General features: G+C 40.9%; 1 protein-coding gene across 1 annotated transcript in view; it reads right to left on the reverse strand.

The window, feature by feature from the left end:
* SEC22A (SEC22 homolog A, vesicle trafficking protein) overlaps positions 1 to 8,736 on the reverse strand; it is a 67,170-nt gene extending 58,434 nt beyond the window's left edge. The window contains exon 1 of the mRNA XM_037051468.1: positions 8,689 to 8,736. The gene's annotated coding sequence lies outside the window, so the exon portion shown is untranslated. The remainder of the gene's footprint in view (positions 1 to 8,688) is intronic.
* Positions 8,737 to 16,080: the final 7,344 nt, after the last annotated feature.

Genomic DNA, 16,080 nt, shown 5'->3' on the forward strand with positions numbered 1-16,080 from the left:
TTTTTTTTCTTAAAAAGGGTCAAAGCACAGGGGTTTTCTATTTGCAGCAACTCAGCCTGGGCTCCAGTGAAGGAAGGGCAGTGCAGACTGCAGTCACCCAAGGGCAGACTGGAGGGGTGGCACTGAAGAGAGCTGTGGGGGAGAGGCTGCAGAGGTTTTTGTGCTGGGTCACACTTCAATACCACAGCAGCCATCTTTCTTAAGAAGAGCAAGGCCCTCCCAGGGGAAATACAATTACCCCACACTATTGGATACTGCTTGCCCCACTCTCTGGAATTCTGCCCAACCCAACCTGTATCTTTTATGTGTGTCTATTTCTTCCCCAATCATGCATCCTAAGTCTTGCTAAGGTGACAGCAACATATGCAGACTCAAGAGGTGTCAGAGACTGGTTTTAGGGTGCAGCCATTCCATACACTTTGCCAGGAGCCAGACTCCCACTTCCCCCTCATGGGTGAGCCACAGAAACACCCTCCTGTTTTCTGGCAGAACCAAACTCTGGACTCTGGAAGCCCCATCTGCTTGCCTACTGGAGGCTCTGCCCTGCTGACCTCGAGTAGATAATCTGGAACAGATTAAGGCCTGTGACTCAGGGTTGGGGGAACATACACATTATCTTCCCCGAAGTCTGAACAGCACCTCCCACGGAAGATCCAGCAGTCCCATCACACTGATTAGTCCCAAGCTCTCTCAGAAACAGTCAGGTCAGGGACTAATCTAAGATGGACAGAAAGCCAACGAGCAGAGGCAGGTGGAGGCAGATCCTGTGGTGCATTGGGACGCCTGCTCACCCAGCCTTGGGTCCAGTGCTGGCCCATCCAATGCACCACCAAGCCCCAAGGAAACAGCCACAAACTGCGGACTGCTGGTAGCTTCAAACAGGCTGCAGGGGCTAGACACGGACAGCACCTGACATCAACTTACGCCAGCTTCAGACATCAGGGCTGTATCCAAAGAGAGAACCAAGCAGGCAGGCACTAAACTCAGCTGAGACAAATTCCATGTTGTTCTTTTCCATTATTTTCATTATTTTTTCTTTTTATAGCCTTTTCATTATTTTCTATTTTTGTTTCACTGTTATCTTGTACATCTCTTATTTACTCTTACCTTTTCTTACTGCACTTTTCTTCTTTCCTTTTTGTATTTTTGTTATACTTTCTCTTTCTCTGTCCTTTTCCCCATTTTCCTCTTTCTATTCCTTATTATTATTTCCTTTCCTTCTCTCATAATCACTTTTCTCTCCTATGGTCTGCTCTTATTTTTTTCTTTTACTATTCTATTTCTCTTTCTACTTTTATTAGTCTTTGCTCTTTTAACATTGATTGTGCTGATGTTGTTGAGATTTTTTTTTGGCTTGTTTAGGTTTTGTTTTCTTTGTGTGTTGTTTTGTTTTCTTCTGTCAGCCCCAGTACACAGCATACAAAATGTGGTGGAGGTTGAGCCTTTCAGTTATCCAGCTAGAGAGAAAATCCCACCAATGAACAGGCCAACAACAACTAAGACCCAAATACAAGAGGAGAAACCCCTTAACCCACACAAGGGACAATTCTAGAGCATCCAGCTCAGGATATCAATGGGGCTGCACCACTGGGTCCCACGGGATTGTTAACACATAAGGCCACCCCAAGAAGATGGAGAGTCACAGCAGCTCTGCCTAATACACAGAAACAACCACAGGGAGGCTGCCAAAATGAGAAGACAAAGAAACATGGTCCAAGTGGGAGAACAAATAAACACACCACAAAAAGTACTATACAAAAAAGAAATAAGCAATCTATCAGATGCAGAGTTCAAAATACTGATTGTAAGGATGCTTGAAAAACTTAGTGAGGACCTCAACAGCATAAAAAAGATCCAGTAAGAAATGAAGGATACACTAATTGAAAGAAAGAACAATTTACAAGAAACAACAGTAGGGTGAACAAAGCCAATATTCAAATATTGGCTGATTTGGACCATAAGGAAACAAAAATAAGCAATCAGAAAAACAAGAAAGAAAAAAGAACCCCCCCAAACAAGGACAGTGTAAGCAGCCTCTGGGACAACTTCAAGCATTCCAGCATTCACATCATAGAGGTTCCAGGTGGAGGAGAGAAAGAGCAAGAAATTGGAAATCTATTTGAAAAAATAATGAAAGAAAACTTCCCTAATGTGGTGAAGGAAATAGACATGAAAGTCCAGGAAGAAGAGTCCCACACAAGGTGGATGCAAAGAGGGCCACTCTAAGGCACATCATTCAAAAAATGCCAAAGGTTAAAGGTAGAGAATCTTAAAAGCAGCTAGAGAAGAGCAGTGAGGTACCTACAAAAAAGTTCCCATAAGACCATCAGCTGATTTCCCAAAAGAAGCTTTGCAGGCTAGAAGGGATTGGCAAGAAATATTCAGTCAGGAAAAGCAAGGACCTACATCCAAGATTACTCTATTCAGCAAAGCTATCATTTAGAATGGAAGGGCAAATAAAGAGCTTTCCAGACAAGAAAAAAATTAGGAGTTCATCATCACCAAACCTTTCTTATATGAAATGTTAAAGGGACTTATTTAAGAAAATCAACACTATGAATAAATATATATATATATATCAATAATTGAATCTAAAAAACAAACTAAGCAAATAAGCAGAACAGAAAGAGAATCACAGATATGAAGAACATTGGGATTGTGGCCAGATGTGAAGCAGGTGTGAGGGAATAGGTGAAGAGGTGAGGGGATTAAGAAGCACAAATAGGTAGTTACAGAGTAGCCATGGGGATGTAAAGTACAGTATAGGAAAGGGTGTAAACAAAGAACTTATATGCATGACCCATGGACATGAGCAACAGTGGGGGGATTGCCTCAGGGAGTGGGGGGTGCTGGGTGGAGTAGGGCAAAAGGGGAAAAATTGGGACAACTGTGATAATATCATCGGTAAAATACAATTTAAAAAATAATAGAGCTTAGGGACAACATTAAACATAATGATATCTGTATCATCAGGATACCAGAAGAAGACAGTGAACAAGGGATAGAAAACCACTTTGAAGCAATAATGACAGAAAACTCCCCTAACCTAATGAAGTCAGGCAAGTTCAGGAAGCACAAAGTATGGAATTTCCTCAAAACATTAAAAATGGAACTGCCTTTTGATCCAGTGATTCTACAGCTGGGAGTATACTCTAAGAATCTCAAAATACCAATTCAAAAGACTATATGAAACCCTATGATCATAGTAGCATTATTTATAATAGCCAAGATTTGGAAACAGCCTAAGTACCCATCACTACTGATGGGTGAATTAAAAAACTAAGTACCCATCACTACTGATGAGTGAATTAAAAAACTGTGGTACATTTATACAGTGAAATACTACAGAGCAGTAAAAAAAAAATTCTTACCTTTTGCAACAGTATGGATGGAACTGGAGAGACTATTATGCTAAGTGAAATAAGCCAGTCAGTGACAGACAAATACCGTATGATCTAAGCTAGAAGTGGAATCTAATGACGAAATAAACTGACAAACAAAATAAACTGACGAACAAAAGAGAATCAGGGGCAGGCTGACAGCTGCAAGAGTGGGGAGAGGGGGTGGGGACTGACTGAAAGGTAAAGGGATTAGTCAAAGAATATATACGGATGACCCACGGACGTGGATAATGGATGGTGTGGGGACTGACTGTGGGAGTGGGGGTTGGCTGGGTGGAGGGTGGCAAAGGGTGAAAAATCAGGACAACTGTAATAGCATAAATAATATTTAAAAAATTATAAATTTTAAATAATATTTAAAAATTATAAAGCATAAACTGAAAAATAAACAAATAAATAAATCTGAAAGCTAAAGGAATCACTGGTTTCAATACCATCCTCAATCATTTCACCAGAAAGGAAATCATAATGGCCTCTCCTTTTAGATTCTGCTCATGCTTTACAAAAATAGATCAAAGGACTACACCGGCCTGGGTCTGAAAGAAATCAAGTAAAGAGTCAAACTTTGATTAAAAATATATACATATATTAGTTTTCAAATTTTAGCTTATATAGAAATCACTGGAAGTTTGGTTAGGAATGCTGATTTCTGGGCCAACCTCCAAAAAATTCTGATCCACTGACAGTAGAACTTGAGAATCTTTCATTTTTAGCAAGTTCCCCAGATAATTACTATGCTACTATCTCAGGATTATACTTTGAAAAATACTGAATTAAAACATGTTCACAGAACGACACTAGGTGGTATTTTCTGTCAGGCCATCAGAACACAAGGCTCTAAATGCTTCCCTTTCACTAGTAATTGGTACAAACAGAAAAACCTGAAAACAGTTTCATATGCTTTTTCATGATATTATATCTCAGAGACTAAACTAATCCTTATCTACTCAGTTCAGCTATGTCAATTTTTCTTCTTCCAAAAATGAAAAATTGAGTTAGTAATATATCAAAAAATGCCACAGAAAACTGGTACCAAGTTTGGAAATCAGCGGTGCCTAGTTTTCACTGCCAGGTGAAACCAAAATCTGACTGTCCATTCATGATGGTAACTGACAATAAAAATTAATCCAAGTAATAATGCTAACAAGCACTGGCTGGTGTAGCTCAGTGGATTGAGCGCAGGCCTGCAAACCAAGGGGGTGCTGGTTCGATTCCCAGTCAGAGCACATGCCTGGGTTGCAGGCCACAGGATGTGCTAGAGGCAACCACACATTTATGTCTCACTCTCTCTCTTTCTCCCTCCCTTCCCCATCTCTCTAAAATAAATAAATAAAATCTTTAAAAATAATAATAGTAGTAATGCTAACGCATTCAATTTACTCCCCCCTTTCCCCATTTTCATGAGGAAATGATAGGAATAGTTAGGTATTAATATGTTAATAGCCTTTAATATGTTTGCCCTCTATTTACTTCAAAGGAAAAAACCTCAGCAGGAATCAAATTAGCCTTTACCATAATGGATTCTTTGACCAAAGCTCCAACACGACATATGCAAATCATTTTTCCCCTATTCAATCAGTTTCTCTCCTTTTCTAAAAGTGCCAGCAAGAGAAAGCTGGAAATCCTCAAGGGATAAAAGCTACATTATAATCCTCTTTTTAAAACTGTTGCCGTATTTTATTTAATTATTAAGCCACAGCTACCACATTTAGCCTAAATAGGAAAATATCTTACTTCATACCTTACGTATTGATTACTTAAATACAAAAATCTGTCTTTACAGAAATATACTGCAACACAAGGTCTACTCTGTGAATTAAAATGAGGGAAGGGTTGTAGCCTATAGTTTCCAAACATCCATATACTTAGTATTTAAAAGTAAACTCCCTAATCTTTCTAGGACCCCAACAAAAATATCAGTAATTATCTTTATTAGAGGGTTCCAACTTCCATGTATTCTTCAAAGCTACTCCTTTCTTCATGACTTGAAAGACAAAAAGATTTATACTTCCTAAAACGTACTGAGAAAAGAACCTTGTGGGGTAATGACTGTGGGCCCAAGGTAATAGCAAGGCAATCTCTCAAAAAGTAATAAACAAAACTCAGTGGATAAGTACGCTTTCTATTTTCTACCAACACATTTTCATAAATGTCTTTTTTAAGATAAAAAACATTCGTGTTGGGTTAATCATTCATATTTTGTTTTAGTTCATTATTTTCCAAACTTCACTCATCCAAGCACCACTTTCAGAATTCTTACCACATCTGCAATCCACCTGTATTATTATCTACCTAATGTGTCTTTCAACTAACTTATTTTTTGCCCTACCCTTAGAGATAGTATCTATATTATATTTTTCCCTGAACTTAATAAAATTATCAAATTTTATATGGTACCAAAATTATCAAATTTTGATGGTACCAAAATTTGGTAAACACTACCTTAGTGCATACTATTTTATTAAAAGTGTTAATAGTGATCTGGGAGAATTGGGAAGGGTATATTTGGGGAGAAAGCTGTACTGTGACAGCACAGGGTGGGGGCAAGACTGAGTGAAAAGGGGAGTTNTTAGTTCATTATTTTCCAAACTTCACTCATCCAAGCACCACTTTCAGAATTCTTACCACATCTGCAATCCACCTGTATTATTATCTACCTAATGTGTCTTTCAACTAACTTATTTTTTGCCCTACCCTTAGAGATAGTATCTATATTTTTCCCTGAACTTAATAAAATTATCTGATGGTACCAAAATTTGGTAAACACTACCTTAGTGCATACTATTTTATTAAAAGTGTTAATAGTGATCTGTGAGAATTGGGAAGGGTGTATTTGGGGAGAAAGCTGTACTGTGACAGCACAGGGTGGGGGCAAGACTGAGTGAAAAGGGGAGTTCTTTACTAGCCATAGGTTAGGAAGAAAACACTTGGGAAAGAGTTTGAAGAACAGAAGCAGAAAGGGTACCAAGGATAACCACAATTTATTTTGCAGTTTGCCACCCCCCCCAACCCCCCACCCAACACATGCAACCTCTCCAGTAGCTTTTGACACTCCTATTACAGGTGCTTGCACTGAGCAGGACGTGTAAGACTTCAGGCTCTAGAATACATTTTCTCACATCCAGGAAAAGGGACCCCGACACACGCATAAGTGTGTCAGTCCCAACATTTGTGCAGCACCTCATAGTTTACAAACACTGGGTAGGTGTAACCATTTTGCAGATGAGGAAATGAAGGCTCCCTTTCTCAGTGTCGCACTGCTAATATATGACAGAACTGGTGCTTGAGCCCAAGTTTCTTCTATCTCCACATTACTGTGCTACACCACTCTCCTAAAACCAACAGAAGACAAGAACTTAAAGATACAGAAAATATCTAGCTAATAATTTTGAAATAATAATAAAAGACCAGCTTACATTTTGTGAGACAATATAGTAGTTAACAGATTGCTTGGGCTCAAAAATCTGGCTCCACCATGTACTAACTGTGCCTTTCTACACTCAATTTCCTCACCTGTAAACTGTGGCTACTATGTATTTCATAGTTATTTTTTAAATATTTTATTTATTTTTAGAGAGAGGGGGAGGGAAGGAGAAAGTGGGAGAGAAACATCTTTGTGTCATTGCCTCTCATGTATCCCCTACTGGGGACCTGGCCTGCAACCTAGGCATGTGCCCCGACTGGGACTCGAACCAGCAACCCTTTGCTTCACAGGCCCAAGCTCAATCCACTAAGCTACACCAGCCAGGGCCCGTAGCGTCATTTTAAAGATACAGATAGTATTTACCTTACAGGAGCATGTAAAGGACCTGAAGCACTGCCTTGCAGTCTAAAGTACAATATTGTTTGCAAGTATTATTTATTAACTGCCCTCTATTTACCAGGCATATTACATACACTAATTACCTCATGTAAGCCTCCCAATAACCTGTGAGATAGGTATTATCAATTCCATTTTACTTTGAGGAATTTCAAACTCAAAAAGTTAATTAATTTATTCAATCCCTAAATTGGCAAGTGACAGATTTAAACTCAGGCCTAACTTTAATCACCCTCTGAGGCATCGCCTCTCACCATAACCAAGCTTCTTACTCAACTACATGGTAAGGTCGCAGGCACACCTCCCCACTCCCCCTGCCCTTTGATAAAAGCTCGGCTTCTTTTATACATTAATAAAAAATATACTTAGATTTTTAAAAATCGGTTATACACCAAAAGAAGCAGTAAACTGAGATCATGGGTTCTCAACATAGGAAATGCCCAGATGTCCCATTATAACTTAGGTTACAGTCACGGATGTCAAATCCAATTACTGAACTACAACCTTCATATACCTGAAATTGTGGTACTATTTAAGTACCTACTGCCTAATTCCTTATAATCTCAGCATGTGAGCAAATACCAGTTACGTGGAATGTGATTCAGGAAGTTTTAGAAGTGGCTGTTCCATCTGCCAGCTGGGATCCCAGCGTCTAGGGTCTAATGGCTGACATTTAGCCCCGGGCTTTGCCTTGGCAGAACATAAGGAGGACTGGTTCTCAAGCTAGCCAACTACCCACAGATACATGACCCAGGAAGCCGTGGAGCACCCCAAAATCCCAAAGCTGCTTTCACTGACAGAGAGGGTCAAGCCAGCTGGGGCTTGGCCTCCTATTTTGAAGACCTCTTCCATCTGTCAAGCCAACTGTTACGGTCTCTTTGCCATCTCGTTCCCAAAGTGCCATTAACAGGGCCCGATGAAGGTTTCCGAGAGTCAACGAGGGCAACTCTCTGAGCTCAAGGCTCATTCAGTCCCCACAAAACGCAAAGTTCGCCATTAGTTCAAATTCCACCTCGCCTAGAAGATACAGAAAACGTGACGTCAACGCTCCAGGACACCTAAGCAGCCTAGATGGACCAGAGTTTCTGACACCTGGGCACCAGGGAATGCTCTCCGTTGCTCACTGCCCAGAGCGATAGTCCCTCCCAGTCAGTCCCCCTGCCCCGGCTGTCCCATACCCATGGAAGGCCAGCCCAGGGGCAACTGCCGACCGCGCGGCCCCATAGAGCCCACAAGTGGAAGGAGACGAAGTCCTCGCAATTTGGCTCTGTCCGAGCTCCGCGGTTCCATCAACACCCAGCTCCCGCCCCCACGGTTCGGGCTTGGCTCCTGTCCTGGAACAGGTCTGCAGACTCGAGAGTTAGGGGCCATGGCCGTAGCCGGAGGCCGGGTGAGCTAAGCCACCAGCCTGGAGTTCGAGCGACCCCAGCAGGGAAGAAACGAACACTGGGAGGGTCCGGACCGTACCTGTGGAGCTGGGACCCGCCGCTCCGAGTCACGTAACACGCAGTGCATTGTGGGATCAACCCGGCGTCCCACGTGGCTGCTGCCCTGGATCAAGCCCCGCCCCGTGTCTGAGCTCGCCCAGGCCAATCGGGTTCCGTGGGGAGGACACACAGTCCCGTGCCCTCCCCGAGAGGTAGGCCCGCCCACTCCAGGAGCTCTTGGCTGTTTTTCACGCACCTGCGCGAAGAGATGGTGAGCCCCGTGCTGCTGTCTCTCCTGAGTGAGATGAGTCTTCTGCCTGCCCCCTGCGAGAGGTAGCCGATTGATGTTTCTCTCCCTCTCTTTCTCCCGCCCTTCTCCTCTCTCGAAAACTAAATAAATAAAATCTTTAAAAAGAAGTGAAGAGTCTCCTTGAATATTTGGTTTAGGTTTAAGGTTAGACTTCGTAAGACTATTAAAAACTACTGGTGAATTATAAGCTGAACAACTACTGGAGCTTGAACAGAGTCAGGAAACATTCTGTTTTTGACCAACTGGAGTAGAGAAACCTTATTAAACACCTCGAGCATTTCGTAGGGAGATTTCAGAAAGGCCACGCATGAGAGATGTTATTTTAAAAATCAAAAGCCGGACTGAGAGGCCACAAGCATTTATTTGAGATTTTAAAAACATCCGAAAGCACTGATTCTGGCAGAAACCCAAATGGCGTTCCAATGAGAAGGTAAAGGGGTATTTATGAGAAAGGAGAGCAATCACGGGTACCTCAATAGGAAGAAGGCGTTTCTATTGGTGCCAATAAGCTAAAGTAGTTGATTTTTTAGTCTTGTCATAATATATGCTTTTTTTTGTTATCTTTGCAAACAGTTCCCTGGGACACAATGCTGCCTTCCTCTCAGGCCAAAGGTTGTTTTGCCCTGTTTCAAGAGCATTCCAAAGGTTTGAGGCATGAAATGTGCAAGGCAGTTCCTCTGGATGACAGCTCTGACTCTATTTGAAAGTGACTCTGCTTATATTATTTTTTTAGTTAAATTTATTGGGGGTGACATTGCTCAATAAGATTATATAGGTTTCAAGCGTACAACTCTGTAATACATCATCTATATGTGTTGGATTGTGTACCCACCTACCCAGAGTCAAGTCTTCCATCACCATATATTTGACCCTCTCTATCCCCACCCTCCTTTCTCTGGTAACCATCGTACTGTTGTCTGTGTCTGTGAGTTTTTGTTTGTGTTTCTTGTTTGTTCATTTGTTGCTTCCAGGTTTATATTCCACATATGAGTGGAATCATATGGTTCTTTTTCTGCCTGACTTATTTTGCTTAGCATCATATTCTCCAAAGCGATCCATGTTGTTGCAAATGGCAGTATTTCATCGGGTCCTATGGCTGAGTAGTATCGAATTGTGTATATGCACCGCATCTTCTTTATCAGCCATCTAACAAAGGGCACTTCGGTCGTTCCCTTGTCTTGGCCACAGTGAATAATGCTGCAGTGAACACAAGGATGCATATATCTTTGCAAATATATCTTTTCAAAATTTTCAGGTTACAGAGATAAGGCTAAAGTAGCCTAAGAGTGAAGGCTATTCTAGCCCCACCCAAACAAAGCTGAAAAAGCTTGTTTGCAAGTAGATTAACTGCTTCCTTGAATGAAACTTAATAATATTTAAAGAAATTCAACAAAACCCAGGTACTAAACTATGTAATGCCCACAGTGTTCAGTTTTCAATTAAAAAATTATTATACAGGTGGGACAAAGGTAGGTTTATAGTTATGAGTACATGAAACCCAGAGTTTATTCTTGTACTTTTATTTATTAATGATTGTATTATTTTCCCTATGAATAACTATAAACCTACTTTTGCCCCACCCTGTATGTGTGAAGAAGCAAGAAAATGTAAACCGTAGACAGGAGAAAAATCAGTTGATAAGAACAGACTCAGAAATGACATAGATGATGAAATTAGCAGATGAAGACTTTAAAACAGCAACTATATATATAGTCAGGATTTAAAGGAAAACATAAACATAATGAAAGAAATGGAAAATATGAAAAGAACCAAGTAAAACTTCTAGATATGACCCTAGATTGTGTGTTAGCTTCTAGATCAGTGTTTAAGGAAGTTGTGGGAAGGAAATTCAAAGAAAGAAGTAACTGGAACTCTCCAAAAAGATTGTCAGCCTTGTACCCTGTTAAAAGTATACATAATGTTCAGGCTATGGGAAGGAATTTGAGGATCATTAATTATTTGAATTTATGATACCTGGAGAGGAGTTTTGTCCCAGGTGTCAAAGCTTAAGTTGTCTCTCAAAGGCTCTCCAGGCACTCCCTGGGCCAGTGCCCTATAGGTCGAGCCACGGAGGCAGCCCTAATGTGGGTTGGATGGTCCCCACCCTCCACCAGGCTCTTACCTCCCTCCTTTCCATATAGCCCCTTCCTCTCTGTGCACTAGGTGATCTGCTGCCTGCAGGTGGAACACTGATCCAGGAGAATGATCGCAATATTGATGAGAGCTGTTTAACTGGGAAATGGAATTATGTCAAGAAGTCCATGAAGAGACCCCACGTTGCTCTCAGGTATGGCCTGTGGTCACCCCAGTTTCCAGTCTGCCTCCCCCTTCACCCAGGCCACAGAGACCTGATCTAGACCCTCTCTCTCTTCTGGCCCTGTACCATTTCCTTCCAGATTCAACTGGGACCATAGCATATTGGTTAAGTTGAATACAGGAAGGACATCAGGTAACTTAAAAGAGGTTATCGATGAAGCAAGTGCTCGGAGGGGCCTTGGAGAGGCTCTGCTGGTTGAGTGTGAGTTGTGGGGGGAGAAGCCTTGCCCTAAAGCAGTTAGACATATTTTTCTCCTTATCCCTCAGTTTTCTTGGTCTGTTATAAATAGGTCCAACTCTTGGCTTTTTCCTACTGTCTGTTGTGTATATTGCTATTCATGGGGAGCAAGGAAGCCAGATTGGTTTTTTTTCTAAGTTTGTGTTTCATGCCAACACATGGCTAGGTGTAAAAAAACAACACTCCTCCTATTTTCTCTTTTTTCATACAGAGACCCATGTCATGGAAGGTTCTGACTGGGTGATAGTGACTGCTGTGGGTGACAGCTCCCCAACGGGAATGATCTTTACCCTCTTGGCACCAGTGAAGGAAAAGAGAAGGAGAAAATCTTGTGCTGACTTACACTCTTACCAGGAGTGCCTTTTCCCACACTGTCACCAAAGCTGGACATGTGTAATTAGACTTTAACTTTTTTTTTCCAATTTGAAAAGTGAAAAAAAAGTCACCTCATTGTTTAGTTTGCAATTTTTATATTATTAGTGAGGATGAAAATTGTTTTGGATGTTTCTTGGCCAAATGTTTTTCATCTTTTGTAAATTGCTCATTCATCTGTCTCTTTGGCTAAACAATGTATGAGTACTATCAGTTTGGTGAAGCTCTACATTTAAAAGAAGTTTTTTCAAATATTACAAGCTCTGCCCTGGCTAGCTCAATGGATTGAGAGTGGGCCTTCGAACCAAAGGATCGAGGTTCAATTCCCAGTCAGGGCGCATGCCTGGGTTGCAGGCCAGTTCCCAGCAGGGGATGCACGAGAGGCAACCATACATTGATATTTCTCTCCCTCTCTCCTTCCCTTCCCTCTAAAGATAAATAAATTTTTTAAAAAAGACATAAAAATATTACAAACTCTATTAACCAAGGATAAAATGTTTCAGGCTTAACAAGGATTTCCCAGACTACTGTTTTGAATGTTAGCCTGTTTGGATCCAAAATCCAACAATCTCTTTAATGTTCTCCCTTTTAAAAAAATAGACTTGCATTCCATGCTTGCCAGACAGTCATATTATCATAATCTTCCGGGTGGAGATTCAGAGCACGAAGTGTGGTACTTAGTTAAAGTCACAAAATGATTCACTGGCAGACAGACATCTCAAATCCACCCATTACATCTTATGCTTCAATTATGTTCCCCACGCTTTCCTTCTCCAATTCACTCCCAACCAGCCTCATTTACTGGAATAAAAAGCCAGTTAGTATTCATAGGTTTTATCCAAACATATAAATATGTAAGTCATGAAAGAATAAAGTGATCCCCCCTAAGCTAGAAATTATTTCTTGTTCCTGTTTATAAATGATATTTTAATTACTGTATAGTTTTTGGCTAAAGAAAAAAATAACTAGAAATAATTTTCCCTTCAGCCAAAATTTAGTGAGAAGTATGTTTCAATACAGTGGTGCTTGCACAGAGGGAGGAACCTCAGTGTGGCATTGCTGCTAGGGTTTATGAAAAAACAAGGTAAGCTACAAGGAAAGGACTTTAAACTTTTATTATAGAAGAGGATTTAGGTGAGGGAAGTTCTCCAAATCCAGAATACAGTTTCTCTAACTGCTAAAAATACACCCATCATTTCTTTGCCACCCCATATGGCAGTGACCTTGTAGGATACATGGAGTGAAGAGAAAAGCCTATTTCAGAAATGAGGAGTTGGCTGTGTGGAGAGAAGAGGAAGCAAAGATGGGGAAGCTACTGAGACTGGAGTTGGAGATACACAAGCAGAACAAGAGGAGATGTCCTGTCCATGCCAGAAATCATAGTGATCTATTGGGAAAAATATGTTGGAGAGGTCAAGTTTCTCCAGAGGCTAGGCAAATAGCCACAAGAGACAGAAAACCTTGGCTTCTCCCACTTGGTGGGAAACCAGCCTGCCTAAGCCTGGAGGTCAGCCATGAGTTAGTGGCAAACTCTGGGCTGGAGGTACAGGAGCAGAGGGCAGGCACCACATTTTGAGATGCATTGACTGACCCAGTGAGGCAACCATATTAGAGACTAAGTTGTAGGGTATTTTGCCAGGCACACCCAACTTAACCTTTCAGTGTAGGTTTTTGACTGAGATTCCTGCAAGCGTTAATCATCACATTACACGATCCATTCCCACTTAGCCACAGCTGATTGGACTATCTGACCAAAGGAGCTGGCCAGCAACTAGTTGGACTCTCTGAATTTGACCCAAAAAACACAAAGAATGAGTTGGTCAGAGGCTGCGTGAGTGGAGCTGCAAGGTCATGTGGAAGGTAGACCAGAGAGTGCATGAAGTCCCCTACATGGCAAGTGGAATTAATCATCGGAACATGGCCTTGTGTTCAAAGTGTCACAGCCCTGGGTCATCTCATGAGAAGTCTGAATCAGGCTGAGACAGCAGCTAGAGAAGGCACCTTCCTGGGGAAGCTCGGAAAATGAACAATTTCTGAGCACCTACAAACAGACCACTGGATGTTTATAGGATTATTTCATTTCATTCTCACAACCCTATTATTGAGGTATAAAAAAAATCTGAAGCTCCAAGAGGTTAACTAAACTGCTTAAGATCTCAAAAGTAAGAAGAGACACAATTGGGAATCAAAGTCAGGCCACTTTTCTTTTGGGCACTTTGTCTCCCAGGGACTAAAATACTGGCAGCCACCAATTGTGGCCCCTATCTGTCTTGGGCAGTGTGAAGGTTAACGTTATGGGTTAACTTGGCTCAGCCACAGTGTTTACTGGCTGGTCAAACATTATTCTGGATGTTTTTCGGTGAGATTAACATTAAAATCTGTGAACTTTGAGAAAAGAAGTTCGTCCTCCATGATGTGGGTGGGCCCCATCTAATCAGTAGAAGGTCTAAATAAAACAAAAACTGACCTCCTCTGAGCAAAAAGGAATTCTTCCAGCAGGTGGTCCTCAGACTTAGAGTGAACTGCAGCACTGGCTCTTCCCTGGGTCTCCAGCCTGCTGGCCCGCACATCAGACTTTGGACTTGCCAGCCTCCTTAACCTATGAGCCAATTACTTCAAATAAGTCTCAATCCCCCCACTCTCTCTCTCTCTGCCTCTCTGTCTGTCTGTCTCTCTCTCTCTTTCTGTCTCTCTCCACACACACACATATGCATATATATCCTATCAGTGCTGTATCCGTACAACCCTGACTGATACAGGCAGTGATGGATAACTACTACTGGATTCTCTTTTTAGTGTAGTTGAGTTAGGATCATTACTTCTAACATCTTGGGCTCATAGAAAAGAGCATTCAAAACCACAAAATAAAATATGTTACAAAACTCCTTTCCCTTGTATATTAAGTCTTATCAGATTCCATTTTACAAAGTGACTTTCCTGACCTTGCCTTCAGATTCCAGTTTAGCTCAGTGTTTAAATTCTGGGAATATATAAATCCACCAGGATATTACTTGTCATACTTTAACACCAGCAGTAATAAGTACTGATTCTGAACCTATATTCTTCTGCACAATCGCAAATCTCCATAACCTCTAGGCAAAGACAAATGTCACTGATCCCTGCAAGTGCCAGAGAGGAGAGGTTACTTTGAAAACTTTTACTGGCTCTAATTTGAAGTTGGTGAACAGAATCACAAATCAACCTAAAAGTGTGCTCCAATAGTCTTCATGAGGACAGAAGATCCTTAGAAAGGTGTGGGGAGGGCGAGCCGAAGCTGAAACCTCAGATCGTTCAGTTACGTGTGTTCTATTTTGAAACATTTTCTCATTTCTGGCAACCGGTAACTACTTTGAGGTAGAAATTGTATTATGAGCCTTGTGACAAATGATAGTGACATAGTCTAGACCACAAGTGCCCATGTTTTAATAAAATAAAATTAGCAATAACAAACGTTGAAGTAACAAGGCATACTTTAAAAAAAACCCATGGGTTAAAGGAAAAATTACAACAGAAAGCATGGCCGTTAAAATTGTGCAGTGAGAATACTACACACGAAAGCTCGAGTGATGCCGTGAAATAGAGCCAGAAGCGTAGCCGTATCCTCATGACTGCTTGTGTTAGAAAACATGACAGGTGGCACATTAATGAGTAAAGAACTTAATTCAAGAAATTAGAAAAAGAGTAGTAAAATGAACTAAAAAACAAGAAAATAATGAAAATAAAAGCAGAAATTATGAGAATAATAAACAAAGAATGGTTAACAAAATCAAAACACATTCTTTGAAAGGCTAATAAGGAAGACAAACTTCCTGCAGTCCTGATCAAAGGGGAAAACAGAGCAAGAAAGAGCACAAATGAATAATATTATTGATGAAAGGGGTAATGTAACTAGAAACCCAGCAGAGATTTCAAAATGTATTGAAGAATAATACAAATTAGTATCATGCAAATCATTTCACAAACATAGTTGAAATGGAAAACTTTTGAGGAAAATTAGCAAAATTGTCTAGATAAGGAATAGAAAAACAACCAATGAAGAAATTGAATCAATGATCAAGAATTAACACAAAGAACGTCATCAAATCTGGATTTTTTAAAAACTTTTTATTTTGACATAATCTTAGATTTATAGAGAAATTGCAAGACTAGTACAGAGTTCCTGTATAAACTTCACCCAGGTTCCCCTAATGTTAATT

This window comes from Sturnira hondurensis, unplaced genomic scaffold, assembly GCF_014824575.4.
Source record: "Sturnira hondurensis isolate 20B ecotype Veracruz unplaced genomic scaffold, ASM1482457v3 Scaffold0007222, whole genome shotgun sequence".
In the NCBI taxonomy this organism is placed as follows: Eukaryota; Metazoa; Chordata; class Mammalia; order Chiroptera; family Phyllostomidae; genus Sturnira; species Sturnira hondurensis.